The 27,819-nt window shown below is 33.2% G+C and overlaps 1 protein-coding gene across 2 annotated transcripts in view; it reads right to left on the bottom strand.

The window, feature by feature from the left end:
- LOC143229617 (BCL11 transcription factor A-like) overlaps positions 1-27,819 on the bottom strand; it is an 83,211-nt gene that overhangs the window by 24,026 nt on the left and 31,366 nt on the right. The window contains exon 1 of one of the 2 annotated variants that reach the window (XM_076462195.1): positions 16,697-16,810. The exons of the other annotated variant lie outside the window; for it this stretch is intronic. The gene's annotated coding sequence lies outside the window, so the exon portion shown is untranslated. Of the gene's footprint in view, positions 1-16,696; positions 16,811-27,819 lie in introns of those variants that run through there. 2 annotated transcript variants of the gene reach the window in all.

Raw genomic sequence — 27,819 nt, 5'->3', positions numbered from 1 at the left:
GTTAATCAATCACAGCAATTTATTGTTACTATTATTTTTTAAAATCAAAATACGAAAGTAATCCTGACTCTTACCACAGGTATGAATAAAAACGTGAGAAATAGTACATCAAATAAACTGGTGTTTAATAACAGTGAAACATCTCGTATTTCTCTTGCAATACGTATGGCAGCTTTAAACATGAAAAACTGATCTAATTACTAAAATATCAAAACAGAAATATTGCATATTAATTAAAGTAATAATATTTATCTGGCCTTAAGGTAACTTAGGTATTTATTTTTACAGCTGTACTAACAAGATTATAATATATTTTTAGTGTGAAAGAGCGTAAAAGCAATTTTTCAATAAAAAGAAAGTTTAACTTATAAGAACTTACGAGTGAATGTGTTTTTGAATTTCGCACAAAGCTACTCTGTGTTAGCCGTCCCTAATTTAACAGTGTAAGACTAGAGGGAAGGCAGCTAGTCATCACCACCCACCGCCAACTCTTTTACCAACGAATAGTGGGATTGACCGTAACATTATAACGCCCCCACGGCTGAAAGGGCGAGCATGTTTAGGGCGACGGAGATGCGAACCAGCGACCCTCAGAATACGAGTCGCACGTCTTAACACGCTTGGCCATGCCGGGCCTCTTACGGGTGAAAGCAAAGGAGAATCTAATCCTTTATCAGTTCTATTAGATCTGCAAGGAGTAGAAACATTTTAACGCAATATATTACATTTTGAGGAACACCAACACTTGAAACAATATGAAGTCATAATCAAGGATTTAACTGTTTTAAAGACTTAATGTTTTTTTTACGCTTTCATTCAGTTATTTCATTCACTATTTTATTGGGTCAGAGGTCAGATACTAGAAGATACCTTTACCTAGATAATGTCATTAAAATCGCATCAAAAACATTTTATGTGCAGAAAAATAGCTTATTTAAATAAAGGAGCCAGCCATACAAAGATATGATATCACAAAGTTAAAAATGAAGCCAAGTTACATAAGTGAACTAACCCTTTGAATATGTAAAGTAAAAGTGGGTAAGTTGAACTAGAGTGTACTATGAAAAACTTGGTCCTCTATCTTATTGCAACTAGAACAAGAGAGATCATGAATTTAAAAAAGTGATCCAATTTTCTTATTAACTTAACACACTTTTACATCTTTATAGGATATTTCCTCTCATAAAATATACTCTTCCTTTAATATGGCATCTTTATTCAGAGTTACCCATTACTACATGTAAAACGTTTTAAATATAATTTATTCTCATTTTAATTATTATTTTAAAATTAATTAAAATTCTATGCGAAATGGAATTAAAACCTTCAGATGTCAGTAGAACCCATAAACATCGACGTAGACTTAAATTACTAAGCTCTTTTCTGATTTTTCATTTCAGATTTTCCACATGCCCTCAAACCCTTCTAAGAAATTAGTTTTAACCCAGTGGTTATGAAGTATAATTCATCCTTAAACCTTTCATATATATAATATATTACAATTGTTAAACCGTAATTCAGATGAATATCTATCAGTGGAATGTTATTTCGTGCTGGCCCTTCTATGTATGCTATGACAACAACAAAAGTAATAATTTGACCTGTTTGTCCCTTATTTCTCTTAATCTGAAGTAGATATGATTTGTTTGTTTGTTTTTGTGGAATTTCGCACAAAGCTACTCGAGGGCTATCTGTGCTGGCCGTCCCTAATTGAGCAGTGTAAGACTAGAGGGAAGGCAGCTAGTCATCACCACCCACCGCCAACTCTTGGGCTACTCTTTTACCAACGAATAGTGGGATTGACCGTAACATTATAACGCCCCCACGGCTGGGAGGGCGAGCATGTTTGGCACGACGCGAGCGCGAACCCGCGAATTACGAGTCGCACGCCTTACGCGCTAGGCCATGCCAGACCAGTAGACATGAAGTTACTGTTTTTAGTGTGAGATAAGAAAAGATTGTTTAGTTCTGTTCAGAACTGTAAGAATAGCGACAATACCAGACCCACGTTTGGCCAAACGTTCGATCCTCTATAATAGAATCATGACAGTTTCTCTATCTTTCTTACTTGGCTAGAACCATTAATGCGCTTCCTGACATAACACGTAATGTTTGTTACTAAACAAAACTTTCTAATCAGTTATTTTATAATGCTTATTTAGTTTGATTTAATTTTTATATATGTAAACACTGCTGGTATGGACAGAGAAAGCACTACGTAGAAGAGTGAACAACGTTTCGACATTCTTCGGTCATCGTCAGGTTCACAAACAAAGAAAGGGTTACAGACCTATAGCTGACCACATGTTTGAAGGCGGTTAACATACATACTTTTCTCGTCATCGCGGATTATGATTTAATTTTTCTTAACTTTTCTTTAAAATTTTTCTCGCATAAAAAACGTTTTTCAAACTCTATGATAAAAATACTTCATCAAATTCAGTACAAGTGTTTTAACAACACCTTCATTTAACCTGTTTTTATTCAGAGCTAAGTGGATGTGAATTTTATATTCTTTTTTGTTTACAATTCGGTTAGATATGATTATAACTAGCATGTTGAAGCCCAAAAGCGAAAATTTCACATATATGCTAATAACTCTAGGAAAAGCTAAAGTACAAATTATCTCTATACAGTGTCCAGTTACACATACACACACATATGTGACGTACAGGTAGGGATTTCCAACAGCACACAGATTTTGCAAGCATATACTCTATCTGAATACAGGAATATCGATCGTGTTCCACAGGAAAAGTTATTAGCCCATACCCTGCTATTTAAGCCATTCTACACGCAGTGCGTACTGGTAGTTATCGGAAGTCAATATATAATACACATGAGAATGTTGTAAAACACTTCAGTCACATAAAGTTATGAATGTTAAAAACGCAACAAATAAACAGAAAAACGAGCACTATGTTAGGATCAGCTTTTGAATAGAAAACATATTCTAAATTCTTATACCTATTTTTGGTATATTTAGAACCTTGATGTTGGAAATTGTCCTCATAAATCTTTGTTACATAACGTTACCTAAACACCTGAATTTGATCACTTGACGAGAACAATGGTATTTTTGTTTATAGCTTTTGTAACTTGGTTAAGTCAAGATACATTATTGTAACTGGCGCTATTACTCTGGGTTAATTTCTAACATATCGTCGTACCCAATCATCTTATACTTCGTAAAATATTAGCACATTTTAAAACATTAACATGTTCTTGTAAACCAACCTCTCTTACCTGGACTAGACCTTATTCTCATAACCAACCCTCATATATTTAAGAACTGACTAAATCTTTACATGTTCTTGTAATCAACCCTCGGAGATTTCAATAAATTCTAACAAATTTGTCTAAGAAGCCTTAGGAGACATGATTAAGTTGTCTTCATGTATTTATTTTAACCCTAACACCTACATATAACCAGACCAATTCAAACTTGATTGAATCTTAATACGTTTGAAAATTAACTCTCACAGATTAGGTCAAATACTGTGTTATCAGCTCTATCAGACTTGGTTACCCCAAGACATGTCCTTCTAATCAATCTTCAAAAACTAGGTTGACTCCTTGTACTCTCTGACGTGATTAAATCCTAAAACAAGTTTAATTATTAACAGTTCTTGTAACTACTTCTTTTGAGTTTGAGTAAAATAAACCCTAAGATGTCCTTGTAACCTCTTTACCATATTTAATGGTTTTCCAACCTGTAATGTTCATCAACCTTGTGACATGTGGTTTAATCTTAATATGTAATGAAATTTCTTCAATTTTGTTAAATCTTAAAAACTCTTAGGACGAACTCTTTACCTCCATATTCAACCAATCCTCTCACTTGATTATTCTCGGTGAAAAGATCACGGACAGCATATTTTGTAGCTTTACGCTAAAAATAATAATATTCTTATCACCATAAAATTCTGAAATAAATGAAAATCATCAATAGCAACGGCTGTAGGTAGATCTCAAATAGGTAAAAGGATGGAGCTATGAGCTATAAGTTTGTATTAGACAAACAAAACTCGGAGTCATTCTCTGAGCCATTATGCCGCGGCTAAAATCGCAGGCTGCTATGGCGTGGTCAAAAGTTCAGAGTTTTTACATGAGCCGCTCAGCTGCGGCTATAAATTCAAAGCCATTCTACAAATCCGAAATCCTTTTCATCTCATTATAAAGTCCTCAAGTTTAAGCAAACGTTTAACCATTTCTCACTTTCCAGTTAAAAGTAATCAGGTTCTAATATTTTACTGCTTCTATATCAAATACGATTTTATTTTATGGTTAAATTAAAAAAACAACAACTTATTATTTCAAAAGATTCGGAGCCGGGAGTGCTGGGGTGGTAGATCAACCCCCACTTTTATATATTGGACGTATATAGCAACTGTAAATTATATTATTATATTAATTTTTTGTGCGGTATGCAACAGACCTTCTCAAATTGAGCTGCCTTTGAAAGGAGGGGAGCTGCTAAAGGCAACTCTTTGTACTCTTATTCTAAAATCTACATATCTAGTTAAGTTTCTCACATCGCAGCGCCTTCCTACAGCATACCATTTATTTGTTAATTATTACAACTCCGTAATCGGATCATGACGTTTATAAAACCACTTGTAACCAGTAGATTCTAAACTGTATATAGAATAGTAGGATAACTATAATATCATGTAAAATAGTTCTCTTTCCAAAATATATATCGACTGAAGGGACGAATACTTAGTGTGCAAACTAACAAGATATAAAAGACTAATGGGATGCTCTAATTAATATTTTCCATTTTAATTGCGTACAAACTAATGTTTTAAATTATTTTCAATCCAACGTGTATTTCGACTAAAACAACACATCATCCCCTTTTTCTAATAGTATACGAAATGATGTATGCACTAATTTATTTTCATTTCATGCTCTGTGTAGACCAACAGGATGTGACATCGTCTTATATCTTGAGATCCCGGTGAGAAAGCAGTAAGTCTAAAGACTTACGATGCTAAAATCCAAAGTTCGATTCCAGATAGCCAAATGTGGCTTTGTTTAAAAACAAATAAATAAACAATATTTTATTCACTGTGTACTTAAACTGGTTGCCTATTTTAATTTACATTAATTTTACATACACAATTATGGGATACGCCATTCCTTCCATGAGAGGTATAAATACCATTTTATTTTAATTTCACTCTATTGTATTTAGGCTCATGGGAAGTCCTATTTTATTTTGATATTGCATGTAGACGTGTTGAATGCAACTGCATCTTACTTTCTGAATATACAATGTACATAGACTGAAACTGCTGTTATTTTAATTCCTTTCCAAATTCTGCCTAAACAATTGCAAATAGAATGAGGAGTATTTATTTAATTTCCCCATGTTATTATGTATGCTAATAGAACACAAGGCTTTCCTTTCCAAACTATACGTGGATTGATGGGATACTTCCATTGCCTTCTAATTTCTTTGTAAAATATGAGAACGCAACATTGTTTTCCTTTCATATTGTATATTGGTAGGATGCTTATTTCACAGGCCCAGCATGATCCGGTGATGAGGGTTACTCGACTAGCAATCTGCGGGTCACGGGTTCGAATCCTCGTCACAAAGTTTAATGTTTAAATCATAATAAAAACGGGGCATCTTTGCAACATCAATCCACGCCCATGCGTCTGAATGATGCATGTGAACGATAGTTGTCTTGAAGACGTGTGTAATTCTCCTGATGAAATATGTTTTAACAACGTTCTCGTACTTGTTAAATACATCAGGTCAAATTACATATTTTAAACACTGAACACAGTATATTTCATATTTCTGAAATACTGACATTTAAAATTGAATCTCCAAATTGCTCGCCCTTTCAGCCGTGGGGCCGTTATAATGTTAGGTCAATCCCACTATTCGTTGTTCCTCGCTAGTAGAGCGGTATGTCTACGGATTTACAATCAGGGGTTAGATTCTCCTCGGTGGGCTCAGCAGATAGCCTGATATGGCTTTGCTATAAGAAAACACGCGCACACTATTCTTTGGTAAAAGAGTAGCCCAAGAGATGGCGATAGGTGGTGATGACTAGTTGTTTTTCTTCTAGTCTTAAAACTGCTGGATTAAGGACGGTTAGCGCAGATAGTCCTCGTGTAGCTTTGCGCGAAATTCAAAACAAAACAAAAAATTAATAATCACACTGAAGTTCGTAAGGACAAAAAAAATCACCGCAATATACAGTTAGGACATACATTAGGGTTCATATTTCGGTTCATTTTTAACAAGATCATTTATACAGTACTGCATGGTCTTAAATAGGAAAATTCATTAAAACATGACACAACTGTGTACGATTTTATGGATACAAGTACTGTCATTCCATTATTTGTTGTACTTGAGAAACGTATGCATCCAGATTTTGAAATATTAAGATATTACAATAAAACTGTTTTCAAATAACACGATAATTTTCCTGCTTTAACAAATGACAAAAAGAACAACACGTAAGACCTGTATATAAGACTGAAATATCCGGGTGAGTATGGAAAACAACTGTAAATGACATACACACGTATAAAGTTTAACTCTGATCTCTGATACAGCTTTTACTGTTGTACCAAGAACTGTCTGGAATATCATGTGTGCATACATCTACATATCATGGCCAGGTGGTTAAGGCACTCGACTCGTAATATGAATCTCCATCACACCAAACATGCTCGCCATTTCAGCCGTGGGGGAGTTATAACGTTACGGTTAATTCCACTATTCTTTGGTAAAAGAGTAGCCCAAAAGTTGGCGGTGGGTGGTGATGACTAGCTGCCTTCCCTTTAGTCTTACAGTGCTAAATTAGGGACGGCTAGCAAAAATAGTTCTCGTGTAGCTTAGCGCGAAACTTAAAAACAATCTATATATATATGTGTGTGTGTGCCTTTGCGCACGTTTGTCTATATGATCAAAGTAAAGAAACAAAAATCTTTGATTGTAAGAAAGAATTATAAGACTGCACTTAAATGTTTTAATCTCTACCACTGTATGTATTATGAAAATTAATTACAAACTATGGCATTTATCTAATACTACGTAAAAAGTAAGTGATTAACAGTATAATAAGTATAAGTAGGATATTCCTTGTACGTTAAACTTGTTCTTATTAATGAGCATTTGTCACACACGCGTTTTTAGCAGACCTTTATGAAGTATATATCTAAAAATATATCAAACAGCTTTTTGAGTCCAATAAAAAGATTATGGTATAAGGTATATCAACCTTATTTTACTTGCGGCAACTTCACTTTTCATACTGTGTAAGATGAAAATTTAGCTTGAAATATTAACTTAAGTTTTCAAGTTGAAAATGAAATACCATTTACCTTCAGAGAAAAGAGAGAGAAAAAGGCATCTTTGGACAGTTTAAGGAGATGGAAGCTGTGTAGTTGTTTGATATTTACATTTCGATATCAGTAAAAAACACTGTACAACTAGTTTAGTTTTTCTTACTATACTTTCATGCTGGAAAGATATTTCCAACATCAGAATACTTCAAGCCAAATGTGATATGCCTTAGTACAACAGTAAGTCGTTCTACCTGGCCTATAGACTGGAACTACACGTTATTAGTATCTTAGAAAGAGAGAAGGGAAAAAGTGTATTAAGACCATTCTTTATATACCTGAATCACAGTTTATACTGAAGATGTTGATTTTAAAACTAAATGTCTTCAAGGAAAGCATATCATCAATTTTATTCGTAACCACAGACTGAACATTATTCGTTTTGTTGTGGAGTCCTACGTATGAAACAGTTTATTATTAACATTATAAATGAAAAAAAACAACAAAAACATCATCTTCGAGGATGGTTTAGAGCACACTTAACAACACTTTTTTATGAAATATGAAACTAAAACGTGATATGGGCAATTCTATGAGATTTACTGGAGATTGAAATCAATTCACGTTGGTCTCGGAATGACCAGGTTAGAACCATTGAATCCTCGTCTCGCCCTTTTAACCGTCAGGAAGTTATAAGTGCAGTCAATCCCACTTTTCGTTAGTAAAACAGTAGCTCAAGGGTTGGCATTGGTGATGATGACTACCTACTTTCCATCTAATCCTTCACTATTAAATTAGGGACGGCTAGTGCAGATGGCCCTCCTGTAGCTTTAAGCGAAATTCAGAAACAAACAGTTCAGGTTTCTTGAACCGATTTACAAAATTAGTTATATAACAGTATATTTCTGGGTTGATTCACATAATTAGGCACATATTTTCAAAACAACTAATAAAAGTACTCAATATATTATACTGAATTGTTCAACCCATACAAGTATATCAAATACAATTAAGTATTGTAAACAATTAATTATAATGAATTTTTCGACTCATGCAGTTAACGAACGATACATATCGTCCGAGAAAAATACTTTATCAACTTTTATCATACGATATTTGCAATTTCTATTGCTTAGCATTTGTGGAGAAGGGTTCAAGTTGTCTTATACAACATTCAGATACAACAGACAACAAGTAGACACTTGGTTGAAGTGGTTCTATTTTCTGTTTGTCTCAATAAGTTTTAGCATTTAATATAAGTACAAACTATTAGAAAAGCTATGCTGAAATAACTGATCTGTTCACAGTTACCACTATATACATAATCTGATTTGCATCTTAGTAACAATAAACTACAAACAGTTAAACAAAATGTACAAAACTTTAACTTTGGTCAGAATTTGATATCAACCATATATATTTTTATACAACCATATATTTTATTTTTATGTTTATCAACTTACATTTAACGTATTTGATGTAAACAAAGATGTGCACACGTGTTATTTTTTCAATTGTCAACAGAGAATATTAAATACTCCAAAGTACACAGACAAGTTAGTAAGTTAGAAAAAACACGTTCCAAAGTTTATTGCTTATATAACTGTGTAGCAAGTGTGTCATTATATTACACATTAATTTCCTGTCTAAAGCATAATGACTTCTTTGGCATTTAAACTGTATTGACCTTTTAAACCATCGAGAATTACTTCATACCACCTGAATTTCGCATCATTGAATGGTCTATAATTGTTTTATATAAATACGTTGTACACATACTGAGCATGCAACAACGATTGTCTCTCCATTCAAACTGTATCCAAGGCGACATAGTGCAACTACATAATACTGTTATCCACCTAGAAACAAAGCAGTACTAACCCGCGCTCCCTCAGCCAATGAACTTTCATCCCCCTCCTCACAGGCCCACCATTTGCCAGCTGACCCTGGCGTTTGCATGACAAAAAATGCTGTTACACAACCAACTTACAAAGGAAGAGCTGCAAATCCAGTGTCAGAGAGGTCGTGTGAAACGAGGGCAAGGGCCAAGTACCACATGCAGTTTACCATCATACATCCTACAGCTGGACGAATGATAACTCGACTAGAAATTCGCGTACACTACCATCAAAACAGTGGCTTCAACTTTATGTATATAGATAAATCGTACACATACACACACATGTATATATGGCTAAATACATGATACGGGGCCCCCAAAAAAACAACTAACGATACTACATTTAATTACATTACAGATGTTCAAGCTATTCATTTGGTCATGTACAGAGTATGTGTTCAAAACTAAACAAACAATGCTGCTCTTATCATAAAACACAAAACTGCTTTTACAAGACTGTGTGCTTATTAACATACATTTTTAAAGGGAAGATAATCCTTTTGTAAAGGAATATTAAAATATTACATTTAATGTCATACGTTATTAATCGTGTTCGGAAAACTACCGCACTTGTTTCAAAATTTGACTTTTTTTTTCTTACTTTAAGCACGCAGATGGTTTTTCCTTTCTAAATATCTTACTCGTTAAAGATTATTACGGTCATGCTAGATTTAATACGAAGGTTCTTCTAGAATTTCTGTAATTTTCAATATAATGTATTACTGAATATAAATTGTTGTGTAACTTAAAGGTTTTCTTTTTCTTTAGACAAGTACTTCTTTAACACTGGACTTTCCATTTCTCATGTATTTCACTTAAATGCATTTCAGGTATTTACTTCAGAACATTTATCAACTATTGAATATGCCCTATTGTGATCTTTCTAAGATATTTCACCTTTTAAAACTAGTATTATCATTATTTATAAAGGGGTTCTTGCTCATATATTCAGTCGGGTTAATAAATTATGTTTTTTTTTTATGATGACACTGTTAACGAAAGCTGGGGAACTCGTCCTTTTTAAATAAATATGTTCCATTCTTTGCAAGCGGTGTTTTCCATGTGTGATTTTTTGTTTGTTGTTAAGCCCGTGGGTACACAATGGGCTACTTGTGATCTTCCCACCTGCGGGTATCGAACGAAACCCAATGTTTAGCACTAGAAGATTACAAACTTTCCAGTATGTTTTTCTTATAGTAAAGCCACATGGGGCTATCTACCGTGTCTACCGAGGGGAATAGAACCCTTGATTTTAGCGTTGTAAATCCGTAGACTCACCGCTGTTCCAGCGAAGGACAGCCTCATCGTACTTGGCTAAACATTTATTTATTTACTAATGGTTTAGGGTTTTTCTATCATAGCTACAGAATCTTCAGACCTTGAACTTCAGATATAAAACTGTTCTAAATGTTCACTATTAAACAATATATCTATAATCCTCTGTTTATTTTATCCTTCTGGTCACCACTTTTCTTTATAACTAAGTAAACTAGTGATTAATGTATTATAGTTTCAGTTAATAATCATCTTTGTAACATTATTTTCAGATTTGCCTGAAGATGGAATAAGTACATTCTGAAACGCTCAGACTTTTAGTGGGTGTCATGCTGTCTATTTCAACGAATGTGATGTAAGCGCGTGTTAATATATATTATTACGAGAGTATTTAACGTGCTCCCTTCAGTAGCGGTCAAATTAAAATTCCCTCACACGGTCCTGACCGAAACTAATTTATGTGGTACATATGCGTCGGAGCAGGTCCAGCAGACGGACGGACCAACATTCTGCCACAGTAACTAAGGGCTTTTAAAGTTTAACTTGTACTTCAAAAACTTCATAGATTTATGGTAGAATATTTGAATCAGTATAACAGTGCGCCATAAATTACGTGGGTAATCTCAAGTGTATATGTTTCTAGCTATGGTGTGTATCATAAAGAGGCGCTTGCAAATGACTAACACTTTTACTAAATCGTAGTAAAATTAGCACAAAGTTCAATCTCAGAGCATCTATTTTAAAAACATTCCTAGGGGGAATGTCCCCAAACCCCTATACTACTGGCATGCTTTCCATGCCAAAGTGTGCTGTGTAAGCCATTCTGAGGTACCTGACCAATACATAATTGCTTCCCACAACCCTATACTGGTATATCAACATGATTTTGTGAGTGCATTAGAGAAATTCATTACTCGACATCTTCGTGGTTTCTGTAAACCAAATAGCAAGGCTTATATATTTTGTACGTGTAAGTCGGTATCGCCAGCGATTAATTTTTTGTCAATCGGTACGACGGAGATTTAGGCTATGTTTCCGATCACTTGGTAAAATATCAGTTGTTATTAATAACGGTAATAGTTTAAAGCAAGGCTAAGCATTTGTACTTACAAAACTGTGCAAAAATGTTAGGATAAAGTCAAAAATTAGATTTCAGGCTACTTTCAAAGAACAGTGGAAGGTTAATCGCAAGTGAAACATCAAAATATTATTAATTTTCATATTTGGTACAACAGAAACTCAGTGAAGGTGCTCGAGTTTAGCAAACAGTTAATATTTTGTGTGTTCATTTTGCTTTAATAACCGCAGATAGTCTTTCAGGAATTGTTGCAACATATTTAATCACGGTGTCCTTTGGGAGTTAAATCTAAATGTCTCTAATACACTCCCATAAAGTTTTTGGAAGTAACTTTTGATTTACCGATTCCCTGAACTGCTCAACTGGGTTGAGATCAGGGCTCTGGGAGGGTCAATGCATCATTTGAATAATTCCATTCTTCCTTAGCTAAGTAATTTCTGACTGGCGTGGATGAGTGTTTGGGGTTATTATCTTCTTGGTAGTAGAATCTTTTACCAATAACACACAAACCATTGGATGTATCATAATAGATCAGTATCTGATGGAACTTGCGCTGGTCAATTATTCCATATATTTTGCAAATATCTAATATTGTCTGAGCAGAAAAAACAACATTTTATTGCCTCCTTCTACTTCATGGATAGGTGCTATGCATTGAGATAAATATCTTTCATCTTTCTTCTGCCGGACATACAACGTACACTTTGAACCTAATATTAAAAACTGGACTCATCCGTTCATAACACTCTTTTAAAATCATTAACAGTCTAGTTTTATACTTTTTTTTTAATTTCTATTTCTTGACAATATCAAAGTAAAGGCTTTTATCTCCTATTTCACCAAATGTTCCATTCTCGTTGAGTCTTCTTGATACTGAAGATCTGAACACTTTTTGGTATATGGTTGCTTATCTCATGCTTAAGGCCAGTAACAGTCTCCTTCTGTCCTGAAGGCTGTATAAACGAAGATACTTAACATCAGTAACATTGAGTGTTCTGCCTCTTCCTTTCCTATTTTAAATTTTCCTGTCTCGGTCTCACGATCTATAGTGTACTTGACAGTGTTTGGGGAGCATTTCAAGTCTGCAGAAATTTGTTGTAGAGTCCAATCAGCATCTCGTAAAGTTCTTACGCGAACTTTCTGCTCTGCTGACAATTCTCTATGTTTTTTGGGCCATAGCCCAAAAAAACAACAAAACTTAATACATAACGTTAAGCACTGTGTTTACTTGTGGATTGCTATTAAATTTGTTTCTTCTAACATGTATTGATTGGTATTATATGCTAGCCCCTTCATAGCTTCGTTCTATACAGTTGAGACATTGCATGGGGTACCAGTTATTTCAGACCGTAAATTTCATCAGTATGTTCAGGTATATGGGAATTCTAAAGAATGATAAGTATTCTCACCTTGACTTTAGTTGTCAACAGGGATCAGTGAAGTATTACCATATTGTAAAAGCATGGAAGAATTAGCCCCAGAAAATGGAAAAATTACAAAATATTCTCTTGTCTTAACATTTTTGCACAGTACTGTATTTAAGCACAACTTAGTTTCATAATAGCCTACAAGAGCTCACTAACACAGGACATATCCCAAAAAATCAAGAAATTTTTAAACAACTCAAACTACTACATTAATTAAGTTTTATCTTTAGCAAAGATGCTTCAAAATTCATTACAATCCAAGTTTTCCAAACATTATTTTTCAGCAATTCATTTTTAAATTTTATTTTAAAATATTATACAAAATGATGTTACAATAACATACATTTCGTATCACAGTTCTATCTATGTTTGAAGTCGTTTTAATATTAAATATACGTTACATAATCTAATGGTAAAAGATCAGTGGAATTCAAAATAACTGAAATGTCTCGGAATGATTATTTTATTTTAAACATGATGCACTGATGTACTTGACAATACGCACTGATTTTAAAATATAAAAAATATACATGCTAATATTTGGTAAACTGACATACATTTTTCCAATTTGCAATAATATTTCGGGCAGCGCTCTTCAGGTCAAATTGCTCTATACAATTTAAATGAAAGATGTTCTAAATTTATCAGCAATGTTTTTATATACAAGATATATGGCCACGTGACAACACGCACATTTCTATCTCTTGCAACAACAATGAAATTAAATGAATGTATATAAGATGAGAAAACAAATTTCGATGTAAAAATCGATAACCATTTTACAAATATCCAAAGTAATGTATTTCAAATATTTTAAGTTCATTAAACAAAGACAAATTAAATAAATATTTTAAAAAATTTAAAAAAGAACCAATAGTCGTAGTTAAGGTTTAACTTTAAGATTTTAAAATTATTATAAAAACAAGTTAATTATTGATGTTGTTTCCCACATTCCACACTGTGGCTTGAAATCAGAGGTGTACGTATAGGTGAAAGAAATACGGAGTTATCTTTTGTTGTCCCTTTACCAGTTACTCAGCGGTAAATCTGATGGATTATAATATCAAGTTTTGATATTCGCTAGGGCACAGCACAAATAGCCCATTGTGTAGATTTATGCTTACTAACAAACAAACAACCGATTTTCTCCAAACAATTTATTACCAAATAAGGTTTCCGTTCTATACCAGAACTGATCACTTAGAATGGATGATGAAAGAACAAAAATAATCCATGAAACACTACATATATATGTATATATATACACGAAGTACAACACTTTAAAAAAATCGTTTTAAACGCCGACGAAACAACTAACTTGTTTTTATAACAAATTTTGGACCATTTTTCACAATAAGTGGTTTACTTAAGTAATTTAGAAGGAAAAACTTAAAATACCATTATTGTACAAGGCGTTAAAAAAACAACAAAAATTTGAGAGCTTCAAAGGATACAACGGGTAATACTCCTAGACATAATGTGAAACAATTACAGCTATCTACTATCAGCATGACTTTTGTTGATTTATGGCGTAATTTATCTCCTACTTAAACCAATTTAAATATAATAAAATAATAACCACAGCCTTTTTCTTTGACAGTTAGTGCAGCATAAATTCTAACCTTAATAAACCTGATATGCAGCAATAAAACTTCATGCTATTAACAAACGTAACACGAAAGCAACAAACTGAGGCTTACAAGTTACAAAATTTTAATATTTAACTACTATGTTACAAAAAGCTTCATTTGAAAAAGTTCCTAGCAGAATTGTTAACCGTATTATTAAAACAGATTTTTTACACGGAGCGTTTTGTTTACAATTTCCACTTTTCGGCATTTATTAGTACATACGTACGTACTAGAACTTACATCCAAGTGTAACAATAATAAATATTTACGAAAATGAAAACGAGAAAGAAAAAAATTACGCCTACGCAGTTTCAGCTGAACGCACCCCTCGCTTCTTCTAAATTTCTATAATAGTCTTAGTCCCAACTTGTTTGGGATGAAACGATGCTTTTATTATTAAGACAAAAAATTTTACATTGGAGTGGTTGGCCCAGACTGAAATAAAATAAATATGCAGTGGAGGGAGTTCGAACTCCCTAACCACCAAGCCATCCCAGGTGTAAACGCATTTTTACCTGCATATTACAAATTTGAAAGTAATATACTAAAGTTGAACATAATTTTTATTATATTTATTGCAGCTAAGTTTATACTGAAAAAAAGGCTAATTTGTCGTAATCGATAGCTTAATATTAATAGTATCTTTAATATTAAAATTTAAAATATCTAAATAGAATATGAAATAGCTAAATATCTTGTTCTTATGGATATAGTACTAGAGGAATTTTTATTACATACAAAAATAGAGGCTATCGTTTTTCCATATGTGGAATCCTGCGGCGTTACTTTCGTTAGTACGTAGTACAGTTAGCATGATATTGTCCTTTAGTCTCACTGTAGGGAAGCAACCAGTCAGTAATAACGTATTATAGTTTGCACATACAATATTTAGTTATTAATTAATTTATTTTCACTTTATGTAATTATTTCTTCTTATTATTAAATGAGCTTAGCTTTAAATACAAAGAAGTGGAGATCAAGTCTGTTAATCACTGCCCGACACTACGATAAACAAAACAAACTCTTATTAACTTGATATATGATTACACACACTAAACAATTTAATACAAGTTAATTATTGTATTCTTAAAATAACTTGAAATTAAATATTCATAGAAGTTCGTTTGTTTACAGTTAAGCACAAAACTACACAAAGAGTTATCTATACTCTGCCCACCACGGGTATCGAAGCCCAGTTTCTAGCATTGTAAGACAGCAGTCGTACCAGTGTACCACTGACGGGACGCAGTCACAGACGTTAAGAAGGATATTAATACTTTAAACAACAGCTACTTGGAACAAAAGTTACAAAAACATAAGTAGGCCATGTACATCTTATCTTTGTACTTTAATATCACATAATTTAATATGTAAATATTTTAACATGATCAAATGAAACATTTTTCATACAAGTAATTGGACCTATTTAAATTTTGTCGTAATCACACATGCTAATGTCTAATAGTTAACGCATAGAAATAAGATTACTAATTTACTACCTAACGATAGGTAACTACTAGATACTAGAGTGACAGGATATACAAAAGTAAGCCTAATTTAGAATTAATAATTTCGTATAAAACTGCATAACCTAAATAAATTGGGTATACTTTGAGGTGCATAAACAACGTAGTCCAAGTGTTCTAAAGTAGACAAGACAACAGCAAGATAGAAGGGTGACTCAAAGTCGCCGTCCACCTTTATTTCATTTCTACAAATTTATGTCATGAGTGAAAAGTTTCTACCAATGGTTAATCACACTTATTAGAAACATTGTGCATGTAATACAGCGACATTTGTAGCCGTAGCCCTCAATCGCAACGTGTATTTATGCTGTTGTTACAAATAGGAATCCTTCATTCCAAAATACAAATGTGATGAAGATTAAACATAACCTTTTATACTCTAACATTAACAAAATAAGGATTTGGAGGTGACGTACTAATTACAAACCTAAAAAGCAAACAAAAAAGGTCACAGTATCCTACTCACACCTCAAAATCAACGATTGTTTTCGTAACAAAGATAATCAAAAAAACAAATATAACAGCTCCATTTGACAACATACCCGTCGGATCCTCGATATGGCTTCATTGGACTTCACATCTCTGGTTTGCTTAAATATTGTTTGGAAATCAAACGTCCATGTACAGTGGAGTATCTGTAGAAATTTTGCTCTATGTATTGACTACAATTGACTTTGCCCTTCGCAAAAGCTTGTTACACTGATAACACAAGCCTGCGATGGTTTTTCTATTATCTTGAAATGTTTACATGTTCTACATTAATTCCTGTGCGGTGAATCTGAAAATGATATCCATTTTTGTCCATTACTCACAGATTCTACACATTTTCACTGAACTCAGGTTACATTTTGTTATGCCTTAAAATATTGACAACCACTGGCTACAGAGTTTTCTAGACCAATCCGGACGTGACAGCCTTATGAATCATTTTAGAACCCGCGACAAATTCGCATAATAATAATAATAAATGTTCATTATGGTAAACGAAATAATAATTTCATCTAACTAAGAGTTCTTTCATCCCGATTTCTAAAAAAAAATCCTTATGTGATAAAAAAGTGACTATTACTTTCGAAAGCTGCGTAGCTAAATTATGGAAAATCCGTTATTAAAACGAAATCTACTTTAAATGCAGGCCTGTATAATTATAGTGTCGAGAAACAGTACATAATGATGGTCATTAGAATGAGCACGATCTGCGAAATAGGAAAAGGTTCCATAGGATATATACCTGGAACATTGTTCTTTTAAAGTGTGATTAACCTAAGTATATGATAAACGAAACATTACTATTAGTGGTCATCAACCGTGATAGGCTAAGTCCTTTCTTTACCGATACAAAGTTAAATAACGTAAACAAGTTATCAATAAACAGCAGTGCTTCAAAGAGTACGTATGGTCCATTCTTGTTAAAAAGTGAAAAAACACCCTGTATATATACATAGGGTTGTATATCCCCCTTGGTTATGAAAAACTGGATCACAGTTATAACAACAGACGATTGTTATATTAAATGCTCAGGCCCGGCATGGCCAGGTGGGTTAAGGCGTTCGATTCGTAATGTGAGGGTCGCGGGTTCGAATCCCGGTCGCACCAAACATGCTCGCCCTTTCAGCCGTGGGGGCGCTATAATATCACGGTCAATCCCACTATTCGTTGGTATAAGAGTAGCCCAAGAGTTGGCGATGGGTGGTAATGACTAGCTGCCTTCCCTCTAGTCTTACACTGCTAAATTAGGGACAGATAGCCCTCGTGTAGTTTTGCGCGAAATTCAAAAACAAACATTAAATGCTGTATTAATTCTTCTCCACGTGCACAGATAAAGTTCACTGAATTAGTAATAGACACGTGAAAAACCGCAGTCTGAAAAAGTTATTTTATTTGTTTCATTGAATGATCCTTATATCTGTATTGGTTATTAGATTACAAAAAAAAAAAAAATTACCCACGTTTACTGTAGTTTGTATATAACTGCAACAATTTTGACGACAAACGCTTTTAAAACACATGCTTCCTTGTACGATATTTCAAGCTCACCGTAATAGTTTCTAGCGATCTTGGCAATTTTAGCTACTGCCACGGAGTTTGCGTACGTTATACTAAAACCATTTTGGAGCCTCACTAAGTCGTTACACTCCACAAATCACGAGTACAATAATTGCTTTCCAGATATATATATATATTCAACCGTCGCATACCTCAATAAACAGGAGAATGAAATTAATATACTAAAACATCTCAAAAAATAATGGTTTTGGTCTAAATAATTCATTACTTTATGTACTGATTTATCTATCATGTTTGGAATAAGTTTAAAATAGGTAATTAAATCTGCTGAACCTCATGTAAGGTTACATGTAGATTTTCTGTGTTGGTCCACCTGACTGAAAAAAGTTAATTCACCTCAAATTTATCTAGATACATACTTCAAGACCTGTCATGCATATAACCAAGTAAACAGTGTTTTTAATACACAAACCTGTGAAATATAACTAAGACATCTGTAAATAAATAAACTTTTATGTTTTATGGGTTATTTTCATTCACAGGTACATGACACCTTTGTTATCAACACCATATTATACCACCAACATTCAAAGGTGTTCCATGTCCTGATCAATTACACCTTTTGTTTTACTGCAGTTGGTGTAAATAGTGTGACAAGTTATCTACACCTTATTTTCCCTTTAAAGTGAGTTGTGTAATTAACATTATTATTATTTATGAACAGGGTTGACAGACTTACGTATCTTCATTAAACATACACATTTAGCTACGATATACTTAGTCAAAGGCTCCATTATCAACAAAGGTGGGCCAATACATTGCCATCATCAATTTGTGAGGCTCATTCTACTGAATATAAGATGAATTCAATTTTATTCAATTCACCCCTGTGGTCTAAGCCACTGAAATACAGGAAGATACAGTGCTATTCTCTACATCCTGTAAATTTGACCATGCTACTATGGGAAAGTGTAGTCACTTCTGTCTCATTAATCTCACTTCCAAAGTCTGCATCACACTAATGTAGAACAATATAAATTGAATTAAATCTGAAACCTGATAAAAGACATGGTATCACCGACTGATCATTTTAATTTCAGGTTATAAGGCTGATCACCAACTCATTAACGAGAATAATAATGACTGGGAAGAGTGAATGACATTGTTTTATAATAACTTGTCCAAGTTAAAATATTATTGATACTGATTACTTGTAACTGTTTGTGTAATATTCAGAGTTAATGCTGAAAAATGTTTAAGCTATTAAAGATGCAGTCTGAAGCATTTCCCAACGCCTACGCCTGTTGTTAATTAAATGATGTATTTTAATATTATCTTTTATATTCTATCTATAAATCCATGCACGTGCCTCACTGAACACGAACTTTCCAAATCCCTTCCCTGTACATCCTTGGTTACAGGCACAATCATTTCTTTGAAAGTAATCTATATTTTTAATAAAAGTGTAACCATGATTTATCTAAGTTCGCAATAAGGAACATTTTAAACTGGTTTTCGAAATCTCGTACAAAGTCATTCAAGGCTTACATATATGTGGAAAAGTACTATGTTAACAGTACCAAATCCAATTAAAAAAGACTGGCAAATTAAATCTCACAATTAAAGTAAAGAAAAATACTTTTGTAATTTAGTTAACGCAAATATTTTTTATTGGTTGTACAAAGTAAAATATTTGTTTCTGTGATCCACAGCGTTTCATCAGGTTTACCTGACATCATCAGGTACGATAAAGAACTGGAACTAAAACAGTTTCTCTCCTACTGTTTTAATAAAGTAATTGCTTATTTTGAATATAAGCCACAAATTGGCACAGAAGATTCGGAGGATATCCCTGTCACTTGTATTTTATTATTCATCCCAAACTTATTTCATGCTATAAAAACATCAGAGTTAAAAACAGCCAGAGAATATAAATTTGACATTAAACTGCGATTTACATTTATTTTTCCCTGGAAAGAAGCTAGGTCAACTGTTATCTAATAAGAATATGGGTTATGATACTTCAAGAAATGTGTTTACAGCTGAATGCACATACTACAAAAGCTGTTATACTGGTGCGACTAACGAACAACGTTCTACTCATTTGCTGGAACATTTAAAATCTCCATCACGTGTATTTGAAAATACGTCTACGAAAAGGCATTCTTTTTGTCTTCCCAGGTAAAAATCCTCAACAGAGAGATAAAAGAAGTCCTACTAATTAAAAAACATAACCTTGTTTTTTGAACAAATACAAAGGTGTTCATTTATGTCTATTTTAATTCTTTCTTCTTGATTCACGGAACATATTTCAGTACTTTGACACAGGCCTAAAAATTCAATTTATTATATTTAATTTTGACAGTTTATTGCTAAATCATTTTGTTGTTTACAATTGCTCAATATTATGGTTGAAAGTTACTACAGTTATAAATTCTGGCGAACCCCATACTAGCACGGCGGTATTTCTGCGAACGTATAACGCTTGAAACCGCGTTTTGATACCCGTGGTAAGCAAAGCACACACAGCCAATTGTGCTTAACTAAAAAAACCAAAACCCACGTGATTCTTTTTTTAAAATTAAATTCCGTCAGCCCTAATTCTTGTACGCCCCCTGATGATGCCAGGTGAAGTGAGCGAAACGTTCTGAATAAAATAAACGGAAGTTTTACTATGTTCAATCGATAAAACTTTGTGTAAATTTTCAAAAAAGAAAACAAAAAAAACGTAGCTTTTATAATGCTTAACCTTTATAATTTATATGACACAACTCTTTACCATTATAGAAATACTCATATATGATCTCAAAGTTCAAGTATTTCTATAAATTATTCCTAACGGTACCAGAAAGAGATTATACATATCACTCACAGAACAAAAAGATCATATATAGAGTGCCCCAAAAGTCTGGATCTATAGGGAAAATACACAACCTATTCTTACTTTATTTATTATTCAAATAGCATGCCATTAACAGCAGCCAATAACATAACAATTCTTGGTATACTGTACCATCTGGGTAATGTCTTTCCTAAAATATGTATAACTGACATTAGATACGTGTTTGTTTAATTCTAAGAACATAATCTCTACTATTGCTATAGGCCGGGACTTCTGAAATACCCTGTAAACTTTATTTTATCTTTCCTCTTTTGTTCTAAGTTGATAAAACGAAATTATTATGTAGAACACATGAACAATTTACAACATATTCTAATTTATCCTGTCGTTCCATTTCATAAGAATACAAATCAGAGATAATCTTTGTAAATCCGGTTTGACTTCAACCACAGAATGACAGTAACTTAATACGGGTTGTCTAAAAGAGTGGACGTTACTTACTCCCAACTTTAAAATATCTACAAAATATACAATTAAAAGATTTTTAACTTCCATGTACTTAAACTCAGCACAAGAAGTAATGCAACCAGTATATGAACTAAAAAAGGCCTGACATATCTGATATTCAACATCGACAACCCCTACTGCTTATTTGTTCTAACAGCGTCACCACCACATTATAACTACAGAGCTTCTGCGAGGAAACGCATAAAAAATATTTACATGATCTATACATATGGTTTTATGCAAATTCTTAAAATGTTATTTAAATCTGCTAGTCGTAAACTAAGGAGATATGCACTAACAACATTGTTTTTTCTTGAAATCTTACACTATACTAAAGATTTTTTATAGGATATTAGGAAAACACTGGTAAGTGCCCGTTTCTAAACAAATTCCTTACAATATCAGGAATACGTTGAAAATGAATGTTATATCCATGTTCTTATAACTGTATGTTATTGAGTACTATTTACATAAAATCTAAATAATGATATATATTAGTGATCGCGTCTTTTGTTTCGTATTAGTGCTACTAATAGACCAATGGCGACGTTAGATTAAGCAAATGTTTAGAACTCCCAATTTAATGGAATTACTATTTCATCAGAACACTTACTTTGCCTGTTTCATTATTGTACTCTTGTGAAATAAAACATAAAAATTTCTTTTAATGAAAGAAATTCAAAAACGTATTCAGTAACGAACATGTTTAAAACCTGAAGCAATAAAACACTTATCAGGTAGGTGCTAACTGGTTGCTAAGTGCTCTACATGCAACGTGCATGATATGAGAATTATAGCAGTTTTGAAGTGGGAGTGTAAATTACTTTTTAGCATGTGTGCAAGTATACGTTGTGCTGGTATATTTTTCGGTTTGTGGAAATAATATAAGTAGTACTTTTAAGAGTTGAGGGGGTAACAATATTCTTACTTAGTGCTCCCGGGTGGAAAGCACCGCCTCCGTCAATGACACTAGGTTTGATACTTGTTCGTTACTTATTAGGTCAAACAGATTTTACAGATTTGACACTGTTTTCTCTCGAACTCTCCAACCACTCTTAATATTCTGAAAAGAAATATTTCTTACCTTGACTCGAAATGGTAAAAACCACAAATTATACGGGTTAAAGAACCAAACAAAGCTTCGTCTTATAAATTTTTTTTTTAATATACACTGTCCCACGATATCCAAGATTCAGGCACTTTAAAAAAAATATTTTATATAATACCTCTATAGTGTAAAGTATCGATTCAACTATTTAAAAAAACAGAATGGAATATCAAAGTACTGTTTTATTTGCTTGTTGGAATAAATATAAACGAATTATTGTTAGAAAAAAAAAAATTTAAAGTGTTTACTAAAAACACATTAGTTAGATACGATGAAGTAAAATTAACTGATTCATAATTAATCGATTTGGATTCAAGGAGAAAAATAAATGCACCTGATTTGTCAAACTGTATATATATTTACCTTCTGAAGATTTTCAGCAAAAAATCACGTGGGAAAACACGAGAAATACTAGCTTTCCGAGTATAATACAGTGCTGACATAAACTTTTAATATCAAATCAGGATTACAGTAAGGATATCAAGTGTGAACGTTACAATTTATCATACTGACTTATCTCCACGAATATGAAGAATAGAAGACGACTAGTTATTTAATCAATTTCACGCAAAGTTACTTGAATGGTATCTGAACTGGCTGTCTCTAATTATGAAGTCATAAACTGGATTCAAGGTAGCTGTTCAACACCACACGGCACTCACTACTAAGTCTCGGGATTCTCTAACAGAACAGTGAGATTGATTGTCACATAATAGGGCACCGACGACGAAAAATGAATGCTTGTTCAGTGATGAGATTCGAACCCGCAACGTACAGAGGGCGAATAGACATGAAAAGACAGCCACTGTTATACACTTTCACTTTATTATTTCTAGATATAATAACTACTGCTTCTTATCACAGATATACACGACCAAATATTGTTTTAAAAATCTATGACGAAGCTTGAGACATCCATTCAAGGATAGTAAATAAAATATTTCAAACCTTAATCAATTATTATTCAACGTTCTTATTCTTAAGAAAGTCATTCACTGAATGAAAGTGCATTCATACTAGAATGCGTTGAAAGAGAATATGCTTTATGCCAGAAGCATAATTGTTAATAATCGTTATTTTAGAGGCTATAATATTTAAAAAATGGGAACTTTAAATTAACGAAACATACAATTAGTGTTAATTCTATAACTAATATAGCTTCCATAACTATATGTATTATTACTACTGTAAATTACTCAAATCCTAAAGTATGAATGAAAATTTATAAATGATCTATTTGGAACTCATTCTGGGTCTAAATAAATGTTTTAAGCCTTACCCTGTAATTTACACTATTTCAATTTATTTATTCATTGTGTCGTTGACTGTTTTAAGTTTCTGTTACAGAGCAAACTATGCGTTATAAACAGACGTTGTATCTAAATGTAATGAGAGAGGTCACAAGGAGAGCCACGACCCAAAACATTATATATGTAAAAAACGGCTGGTACGAGTAGAGAAAGCACTATGTAGAGAAGCGATCAACGTTTCGACCTTCTTCGGTCATCGTCAGGTTCACAAAGAAAGAAAGAGGTAACCGACCGATAGCTGACCACATGTTTGAAGGCGGTTGTGTAATTGAGTGTAGGAATGTAGAAGGCGGGCGTAGATGTTGGATTATATTTATTAATGTAGGTATAAAGGTGTTCCTTTGTATAGAAGCCTTACTTAGACAACAACTCAAGCCCAAAATAAACCAATACAAAAAAACACCTTTATACCTATATTAATAAATATATTCAACATCTAAGCACGCCCTCTACATTCTTACACTCAATTGCACAATCACCTTCAAACATGTGGTCAGCTACCAGTCAGTAACCCTTTCTTTCTTTCTGAACCAGACGATAACCGAAGGTCGAAACGTTGTTCACTCCTCTACACAGTGCTTTATCGATCCATACCAACCTTTTTTTACATATATAATTTTCTCTACAAGTGGGTTTTCTCGTCATCATGGACCCAAATCATTGTCGTACTAACTTGATTTCTCCAAAATATCGCAGACTGAGAGCGCCATCGTGTGGTGACAAAGCACTGTATAATGTCACGTGACACTAAACCTCGCAAAGCTAGTCCTCATGGTGCAGTTTGGGTCCATTGACCTTTGCAGGTGGTCAGCCAACTTTTTGTAACGGGTGAGAAAGCTTGCATTTGGGCGGGTCTCTGCTCAACTCCAGCAAATCAAAGAGTCAGAGGGTAGAAATGCATGAGATGCAAAATATTATTGAGAAAGACATAAACAGTACAGGATCGGTGTAAATCTTGTATGATTTAAATTATTTGAAGTACAAAATATAGAAAAAAATTGTGGCTACCAATACAGGGTACAGTATTCTGAAAAGATTCCTCACTCTAAAGTTAGAATCAAAATAAGAAAATAAAAGCAAAAATAAATTACTCTTTATGAGGAAACATCATTATATGTGTGTGTGTATGTGTGAACATACAATTCATTAAAATTATACAACAGTAAAAACAGCAACAACAAATAAAGAGGACTATGAATAACCTTCAACGGTCTGCTTTAATTGAGAATACAATAGTTAACCGTTAGACAATTACCTACTAGATACAACTACGTATATATTTCTATATAACTTCACCTAACAATTCCCCAGGATTCAAATCAAAATAATATCCTGCAGTAATTGTTAAAAGTAAGCACCGCATGAATGTATGGGAATTTCAGGATCACACGTGACTGAAAATATTGCAATTACAATGTCATTGTTTGTTTTATAGGAAACAGTGATGACCGAAGAAAAGCACAGGCTTTGAAAGGAATATATACACGTATATATGTTGGTCCCGGAACGGTTTGAACCGTACATCAAGAGGAGTGATGTTATTGTTTTATCTTTACAATGAATATGTAAAACAAAAACGGTAATTTTTCGTCAAAATAATTCTGACAAAAAACAATAACAAACAAACAACTATTTGAAAATTCTGCTACAAATATTCGAATACACGCCGTGTGAAATGTGCGACCTGTATGTACATGTTTCTAAGTTAAAAACAAATGTCTTAGCACAAACCAATACGAACAGTTACAGTAATGAGGGCGTTATTTTTTTTTAAATAACAAATATAGTGCTAAGATTTTTATCATTATACACAAAGCAGTTTGGGCTTATATCTTGAAAACCAAGAAAACTTTCGTGAAAACATAAGCAAACTGTGCAGTCTTCATGTAAATATCTTTTATTATTATTATTTTTTAATTTAGTTATATCTAGCTTCAAGCGTGTTGATATTACAAGGAGACTCACTACACTAGATAAGTCCTGCACAAGCAGGTCTAAGATACCCTCAGGGTCGAAACGGCCTTTGCTGGCCATTATTATGCGTGCAGAGCAGGCTTGTTCTCCAGTTGACCGGGTACCTGTTACAACAAAACATAAGGGCATTTAACCTTGGCTAATAACAGAAATATATGTGTAGAGTCCAATTATACACTTTGTAGAAGTATATCGCCTAGCTGGTTTTAAATTAGAAAAGTATTCGTGTATATATATGCATATTCATGTAGGCAGAACTATAATGGCTCTTCACTCCTTAATTGGCACGTCTGGATATACAGATTCTTCATGGCCTACCACTGTCCAAAGAAGAAAAAATCCCTTTAGTAATTTTGTAATTATACCTGTGGTTGCTGTTACCACATTCTCTGCAACAGAAGTTTGACAAGAGACTTGTTCGGTTCTAGAGATCTTCCTTATTTACGTGTTTGATAATAATCACATGCACATTGAAGAACAAAATGTGTTGTTTGCAAGTTTACGATGTGGGCAATATTGATCCGGATGTGGTGCGATGATAAGACAATAAGAAACTTGATGTACACCAACAGTTGAAACTACTCAGGTTTAAGCCTTCCACCGCTCTTTTGATTTATTGACAAATATTATTATGAAGTATTTAGAAAAAAACAAAAGCAATTAGTTTTGGTATTAAAGTTTTCAAATTAAGAGAACTTGGTTGTTTTGAATTTCGCGCAAAGCTACACGAGACCTATCTGCACTAGTCGTCCCTAATTTAGTAGTATAAGACTAGAGGGAAAGTGGCTAGTCATCACCATCCATCGCCATCTCTTGGGCTACTCTTTCACCAACGAATAATGGGATTGGCCGACATATTAACGGCCCCACGGCTAAAAGGATGAGCACGTTTGATGTAACGGGGATTCGAACCCGCGACCCTTAGATTACAAGTCGAATGCCCCAACCATCTGGGTATGCAGAGGCGAAAGAACCAAGAAACTGAAAGTTTTTCTGTGTTGAAATAATATATTAAAAAAAACAACAGCAAAGTTACGTGATTTAGATATAAGAATAAAAATTAACACGTTCATGAACTTAGACATAATTTTTATAATGTTGTAAATCTTTTAATTGTATATTAATATCTAATTCACACTCAAATTGTATCTAGAAAAAATCTTGTATATATATATATGAGCAGTATGTCATTTTTAAGCAGTCAGTAAAGTGCTAAGTTTATGATTATGTTTCTAAGGCACTTATAAGCAGCGCATCCTGTTAGTTCATTGAAAATAACACATACACACTGTTTTATTTCAAAGTAATTTAGCCTATGACGACTAAATACAAAGTGAAATATTTTTTTGAAAATCTAGTGCTATACTAGTACATAGTTATATTTACAACTACAGTTTTAACTCTTTTTTTATTTCTTTGAAAACATATAAAACAAGCGTCAACTTTTGAAGGATTGTAAATTTTAAAGAAACAGTTTTGAGAAATGTAGATTTTAAATACCATTTCAAAATTACATTTTTCTGATTCATGTACTATTAAATAAAGTACGTCGAAACAAGCAAAATTAGTGAATTTTACAACAGAACACAAAAATGTCTGCAGAGTAGGTAGCGGGGTGGAGGAAGGATATTTTTATTGGTTAGGCAACTCGCAATAGTAGATAAAGTATGCCATTGCGAGGGGTCTGGAGATATGCCCCAAGGAAAATGTTTAAAAATAGATGTTCTGAGACTGAATTTCATGCTAATTTTACTGTGATATATTGAAATAATTAATTATTTACAAACAGTTCTTCAAGATTCACTATAAACAGACACAAACATGTACACTTTTAGATTGCACATGAAATTTGGTATGCACTGTTAAATTGTTGCATACATACTGCTATAAGCCTGTCTATTTACTTGAAAATATTTT

This window comes from Tachypleus tridentatus, chromosome 10, assembly GCF_004210375.1.
Source record: "Tachypleus tridentatus isolate NWPU-2018 chromosome 10, ASM421037v1, whole genome shotgun sequence".
Lineage (NCBI taxonomy): Eukaryota > Metazoa > Arthropoda > Merostomata > Xiphosura > Limulidae > Tachypleus > Tachypleus tridentatus.
The sequence above is the reverse complement of the archived record's forward strand: the minus strand, read 5'-3'. Positions and strand labels throughout refer to the sequence as shown.